General features: G+C 39.0%; 1 long non-coding RNA gene across 1 annotated transcript in view; it reads left to right on the top strand.

Annotated features, from left to right (window-relative positions):
* LOC119872875 overlaps window positions 1-18208 on the top strand; it is a 161526-nt gene extending 143318 nt beyond the window's left edge. Inside the window, exons 4-5 of the long non-coding RNA XR_005363429.1 lie at window positions 17368-17423; window positions 18116-18208. This is a non-coding gene — a long non-coding RNA (uncharacterized LOC119872875). The remainder of the gene's footprint in view (window positions 1-17367; window positions 17424-18115) is intronic.

The raw sequence follows: 18208 nt of genomic DNA, 5'->3' as shown, positions 1-18208 counted from the left end.
AAATAAAGTCATTTTTTGACAAACTGAAACTGGAAGGATTCATTGCCCGTAGATTCTCACTGAAAGAATTCCTAAATGATGTGCTTCAAATAAAAGTAAAATTGTTCCACAAGGAAGGTTTGAGATTTAAAAAGGAATGATGAGGAGATAAAATTGTAAGCACATCTATAAATATAAATAAACATCTGTAAAGAAATAACAATAATTCTAATTTGAGAAGCTGAAATATCAAAAGGAAACTTGAATTCTATGTAAGAATTGCGTATGATTCATTAATTCACTGTGAGTGCATATGAAAGAGAGAGGAGAGAAGAATTAATATTCTATTATTCGGGTATTATTAAGAAAAAGGATTAAAGATTAATTGTGGACTTTATGTTAAAATGCATATGTAATTAATACATCCAGGGTGCGCACTAAAGGAATAGAATAAAAGGTACAACTCCCAAACTAGTAGAGGGGAAAAATGAAATGGAAATGGAGTAAAATTTAGTCAAAGAGAAGAAAATTAGAATAAAAAGAACAAATAGAATGTACAAGATGAGATGTTAGAAGTGAATCTAAATGTTTTAGTAATCACAAGTAACTTTTAAAAAATTGAATTCTAGGGGAGCCTGGGTGGCTTGGCAGTTTAGCGCCGCCTTCAGCCCAGGGCCTGATCCCGGAGACCGGGGGTCGAGTCCCACGTCGGGCTCCCTGAATGGAGCCTGCTTCTCCCTCTGCCTGTGTCTCTGCCTCTGTGTGTGTGTGTGTGTGTGTGTCTGTCATGAATAAATAAACAAAATCTTAAAAAAAAAATGAATTCTTTGGTTAAAAGATAAAGCTTGTCCCACTAAATTTTTAAAAAACCCACCCAATGGCTTTTTCTGAAATGTGCTTAAAACAAAAGAACATACAAGGGTTGAGAGTAAAGGCACAAGAAAAAATATATGCAGACAAATAGTCACTAAGAGAAGTTCAGCATAGCTATGAATATTATTCAGATAAATAGGCTCTAAGGCAAAAAGCCTTACTAGAGATAAAGAAGGTGTCTAAATATTAAAGTTTTGATTCACAGGGAAGATAAAACAACTTTAATCTTGGATGCACCTAATTTCATAGTTTTTAATTGCTGAAACGTCAAGGAGGAATAGACAAAGCTACAATCAAAGTGGGAGATTTTAATACACATCTCTCAATAATTGATAGATCAAGCAGATAAAAGAAGAAATCAATAAGAACATAGAGAATTTGAACAAGACAAATAGTAAGATTGTTTTAATAGGCATATAGAGCACTTCACCCAACAATTCGGGAAGATGTATTAGTTTTCATGGACTTTTATAAAAATTGATTCTAAGTAATTAAGCAAGTCTACACATTTTAAAGACCTTGTATTATTAAGATCACATTCAATGACTACAAAGCCAACAAATTAGAAATTAAAAACAAAATAATACTTAAGAAAACCCACATTTGTCAGCTTTGACACTTACTTCTAAATAATCCGTATGTTTGAAATAATGGGAATTGAAAAATATTGAAAGCAGCAAAAAGCAGTAACTGAAATGAGCACTAGCTATAGACAGATGTATAGATGTATATGTGAGATATGGTCAGGAAAATGACTCCCCATGGATGGCTGGGGAAGACTTTTTATACAGGATGAGGGAAAGTAAGATTAGATTGTTTACTAAACTAATGGATTGACACCTTGACGGGGAATAATTGCTATGTGGTCTTAGCCTGTTTGACCAGTCTTTGTATTCAGGTCTTAAAGACAGAGTTTAAGCTCAGATGAGTACTTATTCATAATGCTATTGATGCTAATTAGTACTCATGGCCTCTTGTTTGGGAATTACTGGAAAAAGGAGATCAGGTGTAGACTGTGACAGATTGTGGCTGCTGTAAACAGCTAGTAATGTACAGATTGTAGGTATTACTTACAGGATTCGTTTGCATTTAGTACTGAACAACATAGAATGACTACATATTAAAATGTGTGGTAGTTAGTGGTACTCAGAGGGAAATTTATAGTCCAGTGTATGTGGTACTTAGAGGAAAATTCATGGCCTATTATGCTCATATTAGAAAAAAAGGTTGGAAATAAATAAGCCTAGCATCCAAATTCTGAAGTTAAAAAGAATAGAATAACTTCTAAAAACACAGAAGAAAATAGTCAACAAAACCCAGAAATTATTGATCTAGGAAAAAAAGTACCACTAGAGTGATAAAACAAAACAAAACAAAACAAAACAAAACAAAACAAAAAAAACACCTGACAGTTTTTCTTTGAAAAGCTGTAAGAAATTGACAAATCTCTGTCAGGATTACTTAAAAGTAAAAAAAGGCAGAAGTGACAAAGTAATAATATGAAGAATGAAACAGGGACAACTGAAGCAGGCATGTTTAAGAATATTACAAAAGAATATTACTAATGGCTTAATGGTAATGGTAATGAACCTAGAAGTATGAGAAATGTTCAAAGTTGTAGAAAGTATAAGTTTATTCTAAACTATAAAATATAGATAATGCAGCCAAAATTTGGCTACCCTTTGTTTTGTCCATTGTTTCTTTGTACATGTCATATAGTAGGGTCTCAATGAATGTTTATTTCAATGACTTTATTTAAATGAATAATTAAATTCAGATATAGCAGTTGCTAACATTTTGATATATTTATTTATGTGTGTATTATATATATATACATATACATATTAAAACATAGCTCATTTGTATATTGATTTTTAAGCACCAATAACAGGTACCGCCATAGATACTAGATGAAAATAATAAAAAATAAAGTGAAATAACAGAGAGCATCTGGCTTGTTATCCTTTACCACTTAAAAAAGCTGTATGAGTTTTAAAGTAGCTAATCTTATCTCAATTTCCTTGGCAATAAAATGAACAATATGTTCTTCCTACAGCTATGCTTTTGTGGAGAAAAGAAAAAAGAGATTTTCTCTAGCAATTCTCCTGGGACAGCATCCTATCCACATGGAGTTTGATCATAATTAGCAAGGACTAGAACAGCATTATTATTATTTTTTGATGTTATTAAACAGAATTGGCAATCACTGGGGAATGGGAAATATGGCTCAAGACCCAGTTTCCTGGCACACTGGAAGGTGCAGAAGCAAAAAGGGAAAAATAATTTGAAACATTTTTTAAAAATTAATTTGAAACATTGCAAAAAAAAGCATTCCTCTGGCCACAGACCTCATCTGAAAACATACATACAACTATGGAGTCTAAACGGTATAAAGATGACCCAGGAGGCCTTAGTTATCATGATTTTTTATTTTCCCTTAGGTAACATAATTTTCTAAAAGCTTTTTTTTCAAGGATATAGAAAAGCATGTTTTTTTAAAGGTATATTTTTTAGTGCTCGTATATCTCGAGATGTTTTGTTGTCTTCCCAAGTAGATGACAACTTATCCAAGTTTAAGCTCTTGAGGACCTACCCCCTCATTCTCACAAACTAGTGTGAAGTATTCTTCTGGGTACATGTGCGTATATGTAAAGGTACAGAGGAATTCTGGAAGGTTACATATGGGATTTTCAACAATCTTCAACAGTTATCTCTGTTAAGTAAGGAATGAATATTTTGAATGTGTATGCATGTGTGTGTGTGTGTGTGTGAGAGAGAGAGAGAGAGATGTTGGGTGTGCTTAATGGTCAAAGACCCTGCTAGTGTTAACTATAAGGTTTTAATTTTTTAAAGTAAGGAGTACATGAAGCATTCCAAGTAAAATTAAAACTTAAAGCAATCTCTTGGGTTATAACATTTTTCCTTCAAGATTCTGTAGACATTATTTTATTGCCTCCTGGCACTTAATTTAAGAAATGTCTTCAATGATTTTTGAATGTCAACTATGCATCATTGTATAGGGGACACCCTAATGAACAGAAATGGATTTGATGGGGCTTACAGCAAACGGCAAGAGAGAGAAACTAATCAAATAGTCATACAAACAAAAACAAGTAAGTGTGGTAGGGCTTTGAAAGGAAGGACATGATACTCACGAGAGAATGCAGCAGGAGAACTGCCCTGGTCAGGAGGTCAGAAAGGAGTTCCTGAAGAAGTGACCACAAAGTGGAAGAAGAACACTCCACAGAGTGAGCTCTAAGTGTAAAGTTCCTGCCATAGGAGGTAAATATGGCACCTGAGAGGAAGTGAGGAAAAGTTGATGTCCTTAGAGAGCAAGAGGTGCTGGAGAGGTAGGTGGGAGCCAGGCTATGGGAAGCGTTAAGAGTGACCCTAAGGATTTCTCATTTGTCCTGAGAGCCACGGGAAGCAATTGGATGGTATAAATGTGGGAGGGACATATCAGCTTTGTATTATGATGAGGTCTCTCTGGGTACTGTGTGGAGAGTTGCAGGTAGAGGGGCAAGAGTGAAAGTAGGAAGACCAAAGAGGAGTCATTGACAGTCGGCTGGGAGAGACATATTGGTTGCTTGGACTAGAGAAAGAGAGTGACTGGAGAGATAGAGAGGGGGGCATACTTGAGAGACATTTGGGAAATAACATAGACAGGGCTCTATAATCAATGGGATATTAGGGTTGGTGATGGAGAGGAATATGTCAAAGACAACTTGTTTCTGCCTGAAGTGACTGTGATGATGATGGGGACATCCATGGAGATGTCATAGGAAGAGAAGGTGATTTGGGGAGAATATCAAAAATTTCATTTGGGTTGGGTTGAATTCAAGTGGAGTTGTTGGATAGGCAGGCAGTGGCCCTGGAGACCCAGACTCAAGGAGAGGTCCATACCAGAGATCTGAATCTGTGAGTCAGATTACAGAATCCTGAGATCTGTGAAAAGCAAACCTTCAGGTCTTCTGGAGCATACAGCTCTGAATTTTGACTAGACCGAACACAGGTGAGAACCAGAAATGAGAGAAGCCTCCTAGATTTAACATTTCTATCTTGTTATTTCTTTTGGGAATATCCCTCTGTCCATTTTGATGTATCCTCAGCTAGGGAAGCCTGCTTCGTGTTCTGATAGGGAGAGACAACTCAGGCCCATCCAGAACAAGAACCATCCTCTTGTGGGCCAGTTAACTTCTCTCTGTTCCTTTGCTAACACAATTTTGGAAATGCTTTGCTTTTGTTTACAGATGGGGCTGACCAAGAGAAAAGGGAGGATCACTTGAGTTCCTCAATCTGGCAGCCCAGGGAAGGTGATTTGAGTGAGGTCTGTGTTAGAATGGTTGTTTTATAAGACCAAGCTAACCAGAGTTACAGCTAAAGTTGTTGCCCCAGATTCTTCACTCCCCACAGGCTCTAGCAGCCTTGGATGCATCAGGAAGGAAACACTTACATCCCTGGGAAGGGGATGAAATGTGAGTTCATAACTCATCAGCTGGGTTGAAAAATCTTATGACCCGGAGACAGCCAGTTTGGAGGGTAACATTGGGCAGGCCCCACCCTCCCCTGTATTTTGTGAACTAGGAGCAGCTTCTCTGAGCAGCTATGGCACTAAATCTGTGGACAGGGGGACAAAGGGGACTGTTACTTCCTCCATCCCCAGTGCCATTTTGATTAGCACCAAGAAGTGCTTTCTCTCTCTCTCTGGGAGCTGGAGAATTCATGCTGAGTGAGCTGTTAAAAACATAAGATGTAGGGTCTGGACACTAACAAATGCTGGCATGAGTCATGCTTATATTTCTTATCTCAATTAGATCCTCACTCTTCTTTGGAATCCAGCTACCCCAGCTGCTGGTGGTGGTATCATTAGCTGGAGGCTGACAGCGCCCCTGGAACTGAGCTTATTAAGAATAAATGAACCTTGGGTTCAGAACCCTTAGGGGTTTGGCTTTCTGAAGCTAGGCACAAATAAAAACTCAGCTGCCTAGGCTTTGCATTATTACATTTTCTGGGTTATATTGGTCTCTAGGGAATCGGCTTGATGCATTTCTAAGTTGTTTGTTTTGTTTTAACAGAGGAGATCAGATTTTAAACAACCCTCAATTATCAGAGAAGCCTCCTTTAAAGTAACAGTTAGGGGCAGCAAAATGGCTATTTTAAATGCCCCTTTCTCAGCCAATATGTTGGCTCCCAAAGCCTTGGTGCTGGCTGCTGACTTTGTGCTCAGCCACAACTTTTTGCTCCAGTTAGCATTTGTTGGGTCCAGCACAGCCATAGGCTGGGAAAAGGTTTCTGATTTTCCTGCTGTCTCATCAGCAAAATTGACAGCTATCCTCCAATTGCTGAGGCTCTATTACTTCTGAAGACGTGAGAGGCGGAAAAGAGCACAGCTGGGCTTCTCATCCCAGGTGGAATCGCAGGACTGGCAGGTTGAGGGGTGAGCTTTGGACCGTTCACTGGGCCCAGTTTCATCTGGAAGTGATTGTGGGGAGGTGATAGTTGAACCCCGCCCCCCGCCCCACTGGTGGTGTCTCTGAGTTACACTCTTTCAGGAGTGTGCAACTGAGTTCAGCACTTCTTCAGCTAAGTGTGATCTAAAGATCTGAGAGGAAAGATCTTTTAAGAGGCTGAGCTGTTAGGGCAAGCCAGCTAGACCGGTCGGGCCATTGTGCTTGGACAGGTCGCCCACCAGTGTGTGTGCACGCTCCTTTTTCTTGGCAGTGCTGCTAGCAGGAGACATAGAGCTCAGCCTGAGGAAGGATGGCCTGGACGTGGAGCCCTGGTGTTTTCTCCTTATGTGTGGTTATGTGGGCGGAGGAGGCCAGCTAAAGACTTTCTAGACTGGGGTCTTTGTTGAATTGTTAAATAATTATGTCACGGCCACATGTGCACAAGTTTCTATTTCCCAAAATGAATGTTTACTTTAGAAACCATCCCCATCACACTAACAACACTTTCCCCAGAAGTGCATGGCTGGCACTTCTGTTCCCTCCATGCAGGCCCTTGCTCAAAATTTGCCAAGATGATAATTTACTAAAAGAGTATAATTATGCAATTGAAAAGTCCTTAAATTGGACCGTTCAGGGAAATGCTGGGGAGCTGCTCAAAACAAGCCAGGTGTGAGTATAAAGTAAGAAGACCGAGGTTTACATTTTTATATACACAAAACAAAAGCAATGATTCTGAACTCTGACTTCCTTCTTCCCCAGTTTGACATAGTATAATTGAGGCAGAGCCCTAGACACTTTGATACTAGAGCATGGATCTATTTTGTGCTGCAAACTCTCCTCAAAGGTCCTTATTGCTCCTTGTTTGCTTATCATCCCTAAGGAGGAAAGGTCTCTCTGACCTGGGGCTTGTTGATGGAAAGGGCAGCAGTTTTTTTTCTTGGATCCTCCCTGAGCACATGGTTGCCTTTAGCATCCTCTCGGTTCCTAAACTGGAGGGTTGATTGGCACCTCCTAGCACTTTGTAGTCTTTTGTTCTTGTATTTTTCTAAATATTTCCCATGACAAGAGAGGATCAGGTTACCAATTTTCTACTGTTTTATCCAGAAATCTTTCCCCCATTCTTTTAATAAAATTCCTCCTCCCATCTTATGACAGGTTTCTGAATAGGGAGCTAGCATGGGCCTAAAAGTTATAAGTTTCTTACTAGAATATTAAAGGCACTGGAATAGTTAAAATGGGCATTTGGCAGCACAGGTATGTCTGACATGAGGGTCACACAAACTAGAATGTACATTTCAGCCCACTGTTACTTCTCTTCAAACCAATCATTTTATGACTCCATGTACTTGTTCCAACAATGATGCCATTGCTCAAAATGCCCACGCATCTCCTTTTCTGGGGTTCTTCCCAACTGGTGGCAAATCATACAAGACAGCCTGTCACAAAATGGTGCACAGTCTTACCTGTTTTTGGATCAAGACCTCTATTTTTTTTCCCCAGTATCACATGGCCAGATCACCTCCACTCACCTTTATCTATCAAAATGGGCTCCAAACAACTTGGGTTTCTCAAAATAAAATCTATCCTCAATGGATAAATATTTATCAGCCACTATTAATGGAATTCCAAAGAAAATGCCATAGGCTATGAAAGTAATTCCTGCAAGGAGGCTCCATAATTTTTTTAAATGGCAATAGTATTTGACTGGTATAAGAGCTCCCAAGGAGGGTTCTTAGAGGCAAATAATACTTTTTGAGGTGTGTAAGTTCTGATAAGTTGGTTAAAGAGAGAATCTCATTTGGTCAGGGAAACAAGATAAGTTGGTTTCAAAGATTGTCTTATTTGATCTGGAATATGAGATAAATGGGTCCTGGCCCTGCCAGTGAACATGGGCAAAGTGCTTAGTGTCTCTAGATTTCTGATTCTTCACATTTAAAATGAAGAGTTTAGATTAGAAAATCTCCATGGACTCTTTTAGCTTCGATACATACACTATGATTCGTTCATCAAACACTTATTGGGCAACTACTGTGTTAGATACTATTGCAAAAAAATGATATAAAATCTTTATCCTAAAAGATATCAAAATCTAGCCAGGAATATAGATGATACACAATTTTTATATCATCAATATCATTATATGATATCCCCTCTCATCTCTCTTATTATACAACATAATATGTTATTTGTTGCTGTATAAACTGGCTTCTAATTCACCAGATATTTTTCTTTTCTTCCTGGGGACTCTTTCCCCAGATTCCCTTGTAATGAATTAGGTGTGGCCAAGTGACTAGAGTCTGGGTAGTCAGATGTAGCAGAAGTGACATATGGCACTTCTAGGGTTCATGAAACCCTCCTAAGTATGAGCCTTCTCTCTCTTTCTCCTTCTATTGTCTCCACAGAGCCTGAGGAATGTGGAGCCTCAAAGTGGAAGGATCCTGGGTCCCTGGATACTGTAAAACATAGGGATACCCCATACATGCTACCAACCTGCATCGAACTGTGATATGAAGAAGTGTAGCATTTATTGGATCAATCCTTCAGGGATAGATGGTTACAATGGTTAGGTTGCCTGTCCAATGCATTTACATTATAAAGGTAGAGGTCCTTAGATGATGGTGGTAATGACAGACAGCCGTTACAATGGTGTTTCAAGTGGGCAGAGAGCTAATGGGAGCCCTGGGGAAGAGAATACTTGTATAGAAGTAAGAAGGTAGTGTAGAAGGGGTGGGGGGAGAAGGCTAGTAAGGGACAGATTATAGCATAATTAATAGAGTAGTTGATTGCTTAACCCCAGGATGTCTTTGCAAGAAAAAAATTACTTGGAAAAAAATGGGCTATCCAGCACTTTTACAAAAGTAGGAAGGTAATGGTCGAATGATTCTTATATTATCATCTCTCTGACACTTGTAGGACAATAGAAATTCTCTTGAAAACCATTCAGTCAAAGGCGAAGCCTGGGTAACTGGTAAGAATGGTATCTGAAATGATGGCTCTAAGACATGATTTCCTACTGTCTTGCAATTCAGACTCTGATGTGTAGCTACCTAGAGGTTTAAAAAGCCATTTTTTAAGGATTTGGGACCATGTTAACAATGATAAAGATGAAACTTAAGTGGATGCCCAAATTCATCAAAAGCCAATGTATTTGGTGACTCTTAGCTCAGTTGGAAGGATGGCACTAAATTCCAAGTGGTGTTGTATTGTGGTGTATTGTGGAATAATGCCCCTGCCCCCAAATTTCCAGATACTAATCCTCAAAATCTGTGAACATGTTTCCTTACATGATAACAGGAATTTTGCAGATGTCTTTAAATTAAGGATCTTAAGATTAGAAGATTATCCTGGAGTGTATGGGTGGGTCCAATGTAATCACAAGAGTTGTGGTAAGAGGGAGACAAGTGTGTCAGTCAGAGAAGGAGATTCAACAACCCAAGTAGAGGCTAAAGGCATGTGCGGTCCTATGCCAAAGGATGCAGGCAGCTTCTAAAAACTAGAAAAGGCAAGGCAAGGGACTTTCTCCTAGGGCTTTAGAAGGAGCACAGTCCTGTCAACTCATTTTGGACTTCTGACTTGCAGAACTGTAAGATAATAAATTTGTGTTTTTTTAAGCCTCTCAATTTGTGGTAACATATTATAACAGCAATAGGAAACAAATACATACATAATCCACTGTGGTTTTTACATTCTCTTCTTTTTTATCCATAATGATTTTTAGGCCCTGTTATGTATGCATTACATGCATGTTCTATCTATCTGTCTGCCTATCTATCATTCTGTCTCTAGATCTAGCTGTATCCATCTAGCTCTATACAAACACAGCATACCTATACCTCATGGATATTTATATATACTAAGGGCAACAAAGAGTAATTCATTTAGTTCTCTCATAATAACTTATTAGGATACTATTAATTAGAAGGAGGTAAGAACTATTATTTCCCTTTTACTTAAGTACTTATTTGTTGAGGAGGCAGCAGAGGAGGATTTGAGTTTAGATCTGGCAACTGCAAAGCAAATGCTCTTATCCACCATGATATGTGGATAAGAGTTTTTGTCTTATATAAATATTTTACCCAAATTGCCTTCTTGTTGCTTTATGCTTAAGTGAATCATGTAGGTTGATTTTAAAAACTTGGATGATGGTGTTCCACTTCCAGTACTGGCAAATGAGCATGTAGAAGACTAAACCTCCTGCTGTAGATAACCAGAAAACATGAGTAAAGACAAAACTCCATGTTTGAAATACTGGAGAGCTAGTAAAGCAGCCAGAATAGGAGGGCCAAAACCTCAGTGAGAAAGGAAAGTCATCAAGGTAAGCTGGACAACCTGTGCTAATTTTCAACTGGGACATTTGCCAATTCCTAAGTGGTCTGGGAAAAGGGACTGGCGGTACAAGAAAGGGCCCCTGTGAGGAGGAAGAGAGGCCAGGCAGTTTTCAGCTGAGATGACAGTTGGAGTTCAAGGCTACTGAGAAAGCAAGAGCTTAAAGATACTGCTGTGAAGGGAAGTGGAAAGAAATCAGCCCAAGAAGTCTAAGTTGCTTCTCTTTCATGCATGTGCCAAGTAGTAAGTAGTACTGGCCCAGTGAGAAGCAGATCAGGAAACCGCATCCAAGGACATGCCTGAGTAGGCTCCTCCTGGACCCCGCCATCCCACAGATAATAACTATCATCTTTCAGCAGGGGGCGGGGAGAAGTCTGAAGGGGAGATAAAACCTGCAAGAAGGGACCAATAAGGAGGAAATCACAATTCTTTGACTCTTAGCCTAATTGATGGCAGATCACAGTTAGTACTGTATGAGATAACAAAACTCTGATACAGACCTGTCCTTCTGTCTTTCTGTCCCAAAGAATCAGAGGACAGGGATCAGGAATACCACAGTGACTAGAAAGTAAGATTAGAATCCTGGAAAGGAGAGCATCAGAGCCCCAAATTCTGTGAATAAATTCTGTCCAGGTTTCTGACTGGTCCATGAACCATGTGTGCCAGGGACATATTTCAAGCACTACAGAGAAAACCAAAACCTCAGATGTGAGATTTGAACCATTGCCCAAGACAGAATTTACAGTTTGAGTCAAATCAACTTCACTGACCACTAAAACAAAACATCACCATCACCATCCCTACAACATAGCATCAGGAAGGTTAATTCAATTCAAAGAAATGTTCCTCACTCTTAAAAGACAAAAACCAGTCCAAACTCCTGAGAAATTATTTAGGATCAATTCTTGGACTCAGCACATAAAGATTTTAAAATAAATGGCCATTATAAATATTATTAATGAAAGAAAATATGGTTACAATAAATTAAAAGAAGGAAATCTCACTATGAAATCTATGTAAGTGCCATCCCAGAGAGAAAAGAGACACTGGGGCAGAAAAAAATATTTAAAGATAGAATGGATGCAAATTCCCCAAATTTATTGAAAAACATAAATTTAGACAATGAAGAATCCCAATGCAAACCACACAGAATAAATACAAAAAAAGGTATGCCTAGGTGCACCAAAGGCAAATTTCTAACACCAGAGAAAAAGAGAAAATATTGAAAACAGCCAGAGAAAATGATGTATTATAAAAACGACATAATATGGAAGAAGAAAAATGATTTGAATTGTCATTCACCTTTCATCAGAAATGATAGAAACCAGAATATAGTGGAACGCTTAAAAAGAGTATATTATTTTGAAGTAATATTAGATCCACTGCAAAGTCATAAAACTAGTAGAGTTTCTACTTTTCACCCAGCTTCGCCTTATGTTAACAAGCATATATAAACATTGTATTTATCTGCTTGTCTGAAAAATACATTGCTCCTTCAGAGATAACTCTGAGTTTAGGAAGATGGCTTGGGCCTGGGATCAGAGCTACACTGAAGTGTGGAAATGAGGGTACTTGCTGTTGGTAAAGCACAGTGGAAGATCAAATAAATGTGTGAATGTACTTAGAAAGGTTAAAAACTGTCTAAAAAGCCAGGTAGGCTTCTGACTCATCCCAGAGCTTGGTATCCTTGCGCCTCTTGCCTTTAGCCTGTCACTCTAAATGCTTCTGTGAACTGAGCTCTGAGGCTGGCCTCTCCCACCCCACCACGGCATCCTGGGCATTCAGGATTCACCGGCAGCAACCCCATAAGCTGGGAGTTATCCTAGGCTTCCTCATGAGATGGCCAAAGGACAGCTGTGAGTTTGTTTTGCTTACTGAGGAAAGGTCAGTGGAATCCCAGACATGAAATTTCTAGGTAACAGGTGAAGTCTCTCAAGAATACGTGCAATTCCTCACTCCAGTTACACAGCCATGGGCTGAGATGAGGAAGTAGGGAAGAAGTAGGATTACTACGGTTTCATCCTGAGTCCCAGCTGAGCTGGCTGCTGCTGGCTCCATTCTGTCATTTCCTACATGTTAACAAGAGACAAATGTTAAAATTCAGGGAGGAAGCAACTCAGTGAAGCCCTAACACAGAAATTTATGCTCAGAGCCAGGATAAATTTTTCTAACTCCTTACACCAGAAGATTTGCTTACAACAAAAGGAAGAGTATCTTCCCAATATGCTTCTGCAGACAGACTAGAAGCAAACTTTGAAACCTGTACAAGAAAGTCTGGCTTTTTGGTTTTCCTAAGGGATAAAAAAAACCCTCATTAACTGGGCATCCAGAGACAGGAGGGTGTGGAAATCTCTTTTTTCACGTTACCTCTTTCTTAATACATTTTTATCTTTTCAGGCTGATTTTTTTGTGAAACTCAAAAAGGACCCCAGCAAGGCTACATTTTGCACTTTTTGAGAACTTCCTGGGGAAGGCAGAGATTGGAAGTCAGACTCCGCTTAAATCTCTGCTGTCACTTACTAGCTGTATAACTTGTTCTTCATCTACGAAGGGAGGGAAAGCACACAGACCAGACAGATGTGTTCAGGTCTCCCCTCTAGGCCTTGCACTCTTTCTTCTCTATACCTGCTCCCAGCTCTCTAGGGGAGCTCAGCCACACCCCCACCTTCCATTCCCACCCCAGTACAAGTGCAACTGCCTACCTGACAGCCATACCTAGATGTCTCAGAGGAAACTGAACCTCAGCACACCCACAGTCAAACTCTTGACTTCCCCAAACCTGGCCCCCTTTCCATCCCCCCCGCCGCCAGAGAAGTCTTTGTTGTCCACCCACTTGTTTACCCAAAGAGAACCCAGGGGTCCATTTCAATTCCTCCCATTCTCTCTGCTCACCTTCCTCTTCCATTTCCAACCCATGCCAAGCACTGTCAGGGTTAGCCAGGAGGGAGCACTTCAATCCATCCACCTGCCCACTGCCACTCCATGACATTCCCATCTAACTGGCCTCCCTATAGTTAATTATTCTGGATCCTCTACAGTCTCTCTCCTCTTCCCTGAAACCAGAGTGATCTTTAAAAAGTGCTGATCTGATCATGTCATTTACCTGCCTATGCCTTTCAGTGGCTTCCCTTCACTTTCAGGATAAAGATCAACATCTTAACATGACTTTCAAAGACAGCATGGATTAGCCTTTTGCTATGAGTTCAGGACTTACATTCTTTGTCTATTGAGTTCCATTTGTTGGGATCATCTGTCACACATTTTTGTTGTTTTAATCTTTTTTTTTTAATTTATTTATGATAGTCACAGAGAGAGAGAGAGGCAGAGACACAGGCAGAGGGAGAAGCAGGCTCTATGCACCCAGAGCCCGATGTGGGATTCGATCCCGGGTCTCCAGGATCGCGCCCTGGGCCAAAGGCAGGCGCCAAACCACTGCGCCACCCAGGGATCCCCCCCACCTTTTTTTTTTTAAAGTAAGCTCTAGGCCCAACATGGGACTTGAACCCACAACCTCAAGAGTCATATGCTTTGCTGACTGAGCCAGCCAGGTGCCCTGTTGTTTTAAACTTTTACTCTGAAATAATTTCAGACTTAAAGAAAGATTACATAAACTGTGCAAAGAATTCTTATGTACCCTTCATACATGTTCCTCTAATGTTACACTCTACAATGTTTATCATTTTTTTCTAGATTTTTCTGAACTTTTTGAGCATCAAAATAAATTAATATAAATATAGTTCTTGGGCAGCCCAGGTGGCTTAGCGGTTTAGCACCGCCTTCAGCCCAGAGTGATCCTGGAGACCCGGGATCAAGTCCCATATCCGGCTCCCTGCATGGAGCCTGCTTCTCCCTCTGCCTGTGTCTCTGCTTCTTTCTCTCTCTCTCTCTCTCTGCCTGTCTCTCATGAATAAATAAGTGAAATCTTAAATAAAATATAATTCTGTTTTCTAATTTATAGACTTCTTTTAAATTTCACTAGTTAACCCATTAGTGCCATTTATAGCAAAAGAAAAAAAATCTTTTCTTCTTCAGGATTCAGGATCACATGTTCTACATAAGTGCCATTTCTCTTTCAACTCCTTAGTCTGGAATACTTCCTCAGTCTTTCTTCATCTTTTATGACACTGACATTTTTAAATGTCAGTTATTCTGTAGAATGTCTCTCATTTTGAATTGTCTGATGGTTCCTCATAATTAGATATAGATTATACATTTTTGGCAAGAAGACCATAGAAGCTATTTTGTGTTCTTCTTTAGTGCATTATATCTGTAGGCATGTGATTTCAATTTATTCCATTACTACTATTGTGATATTAGTAATAGTCACTTGGTTAAAGTGATGTCTGTCAGGTTTCTCCACTGAAATGTTACTATTTTTCCCTTTGTAATAAACAAATCTTATAAGAGATACTTCAAAATTATGTAGAATCCTATTTCTTTTCACACTTTCATTTTCTAATATTAGAATCCAGTGATGATTCCTGCCTGAAATAATTATTACTATAGTGGTTGCCAAATGGTGCTTCTTTCATACATCTGAAAATGCCATGCTGTCCCCACCCCAGAGCCTTTGGACATATTGTATTCTACTCGGAATACCCTCTTCCTCCTTTTCAACTGGTTAACTGTCATTATTTTTTAGATTTCATATCAAATATCATTTTCTCAGAAATGTCTTCCCTGATCCTCCCCTCATCAAAGGTCAGGTTTCTTATTTGTGCATTTTGATGGGCATCTTATAGTACTTTTTAGAACTTGTTTTATAATTTTACACTTATAAGAAAGTGATTACTTAATTAAGTCTATCTCCTCCCTAGACTGAGCCAATGGTGGTGTACAAGGATACAGTTGTTTTCATACACCATTGTACTTCCCATGCCTAGCACAGTTATTGGTATATATAGCCTGCTCATTAAATTTAACCGATTTAAGGAATGACTGAATCTCATGGAATTCTTCTGAGTATTGAATGAAATAAGATATATAACATTCATAATGAATGTAGGATCTCCACAAGCAACAACCACTGATATCCCTACCCTGGCCCTAGGGGAAGGGGAAATACTGCTCCTCTTGTCTGAACACCCCAAAACAAGGTTTGGAGGCTTCTGATTTAAGATGTAGAAACTAGTGACTCATGGACTCCCCTTATTCCCTGACACTCAGTTGAAATTCAGGACTTAGAGAAACACAAAAAGAAATAAGCTTATAACAGCAAAGCGTTTGGAAAGAGAGACCACTAGTGAATAAATGATTTTAAGAAATCCTCAGGGGATGCCTGGGTGGCTCAGTCAGTTAAGGGTCTGTCTTCAGCTCATGTCATTATCTCAGAGTCCTAGGATGGAGCCTCATGTTGGGCTCCAGGCTCAGCGGTGAGCCTGCTTCTCCCTCTGCCTCCTGCTCATGCTCTCTCTCTCTCTCTCTCTCTCAAATAAATAAATAAATAATTTAAAAATCTTAAAAAAAAAAAAAAAAGAAATTCTCAGAAGAGGGAAAATTGGAATGTGTTGATTAGTGAGTGAAGCAGAGGAAGCCACAGTGGGGCTTGAGGATAGGTGGAAGTTGATCTTACCTGTGAAACCCTTAAGAGGTTCTGGACTCTGAGTCAATAGTTATGGAGGGCAGTAGTGAGAGGGAGCTTTAGAGAGAAGGATGATTAAAGATGAGAACTGCCGAAGTCAGCCTCCTACCCACCTTCTCTTTGGCCTCCCTTTATAGAAAAATTAGTAGCTTGGATTTTCACCAAGACTAAAAACAAATAAAAAGCAAAACAAACCAAAGCTGAAAACTGTTGTCTTTCTCTAAAGAAAGAGAACAAGAAATCTATAGAGAACTAAGACTCTTGGAGAATATTGCTACCCCTGAATAAAGCTTTTTTTTTTCTGGAATTCGGGTTGCTTTCTTCATCACTGATCACCGTAAAGAAGAACCTTCCATTAAATATATTCTATCCAGATACACAACAGTTGCAAACAGCCCACAACTGAGGACCTAGGTCTGTTGGGAAAATAGTTATATAGTCCCATAAAGTAGTAGAAAGAAACCATACCAGTGTTGATGTACAAAATGAACAAATCTTCAAAAAAATTTTAAAGACAAAAGAAAAGTTTATTTGAGCCCAAGTTGGAACAGCTGCCTGGGATATACAATCTTCATAAAGAAGAGTGTGCTTGAGGGAAGGAGCATTTGGTGCAGTGTTGTGTGTGTGTGTGTGTGTGGGTGTTTTACATAAAGAGTTACAACTGACTATGGCTAAGGACAGTCCAGAAAGTTACAACTTTGTTGTATTTTTTTAGCCTGGGCAAGGCTGTATGACTTTAATCTCATGGGAATCAAGCAGGTTTTTTTTTTTTTTTTTTCTTTGTCTTATATTTGGAATGCTCCTTTCTGGTTATTATTATTATTTTTAACACAACAGATAACAATATGCTCCAGACAGAAACAGAGCCCATGGTTTGAGGTTTCGCTGGGTCATTTTGATCTTAGTAAATGCTAGGAAATAGCTTTCCTGGGAACCTGGGAGCAGGGCCCACAAACATCAAAATTGAAAATTTCCTTTATTTTATAACCAGCTACCTAGGGTAATCAGCCTTGTTTCTTATTGTGGAATATGAATGAATAGTATATAAAAGAAAACAGAACAGTGTATACAAGAGGAACCAAAATAATTATAACTGAATCTGAAGGAGCTATTTCAGGAAACAGAAGAATTTTTTAAAATCTGATTATGTCTTCACAGAGATGTGAGAAGCCACTGTGTCCAAGATAAGAATAGAATGAATGACGTAATGGAAGGTCAGAGAATTAACTCTTTTAAAAACATAATTAATTAATTTATTAATTTATTAATTTATTTGAGAGAGAGAGAGAGAGACCATGAGCAGGGGGCAGGGGTAGAGAAAGAAGCAGACTCCCTACCAAGGAGGAAGCTTGATGTGGGACTTGATCCCAAGACTGTGGGATCATAACCTGAGCCGAAGGCAGACACTTAACCAACTGAGCCACCCAGGTGCCCAAAGCATTAACTCTTGTAATGAAAACGTTATGTCAAAAATCCTAAAAATTAGCAGTAAGTGTTCATAATAAAGCCAAAGCAATATTCCAAACTATAGAGCAAAAAGGTAGACAGAAAACAGGGGAAAAAACCTAAAGAGAAAATCAATCCAGACTTCAACATATGACTGGTAGTAGTTCCAGAATTTAAGCTGTATTATACATGGTAGAGTTTTTTTTCTTTTGTTTTGTTTTTTAATTGTGAGGAAAATTTCTAAGAGTTGAAGTCCAATATAGTCTTCAGTTTGACAGGGTTCATCAAGGACTGAGCAGCATGAAAGGATAAAGATCCACCTGTGAGAATAAGTTCACCAAACTCAGAAAGAGGTCAGAAAGGTCAGAAGAAGAGAAGACCCTAAAAGTTTTCAGAGTGAAACAAACTAGCATATCAGGTAGCCTGAATTTTTTTTATTTTTTTTATTTTATTTTTTTAGGTAGCCTGAATTGTAACAGAAACCAGCTGGCCTCAAGAACATTGGCTGATAGAAGTTCATGGAACAATGCCATAAAGTTCTAAGGGAAAATTA

Source organism: Canis lupus, chromosome 8 (assembly GCF_011100685.1).
Source record: "Canis lupus familiaris isolate Mischka breed German Shepherd chromosome 8, alternate assembly UU_Cfam_GSD_1.0, whole genome shotgun sequence".
NCBI classification, from domain to species: Eukaryota; Metazoa; Chordata; class Mammalia; order Carnivora; family Canidae; genus Canis; species Canis lupus.
Note: the sequence above shows the minus strand (reverse complement) of the source record. Positions and strands in the feature narration are given on the sequence as shown.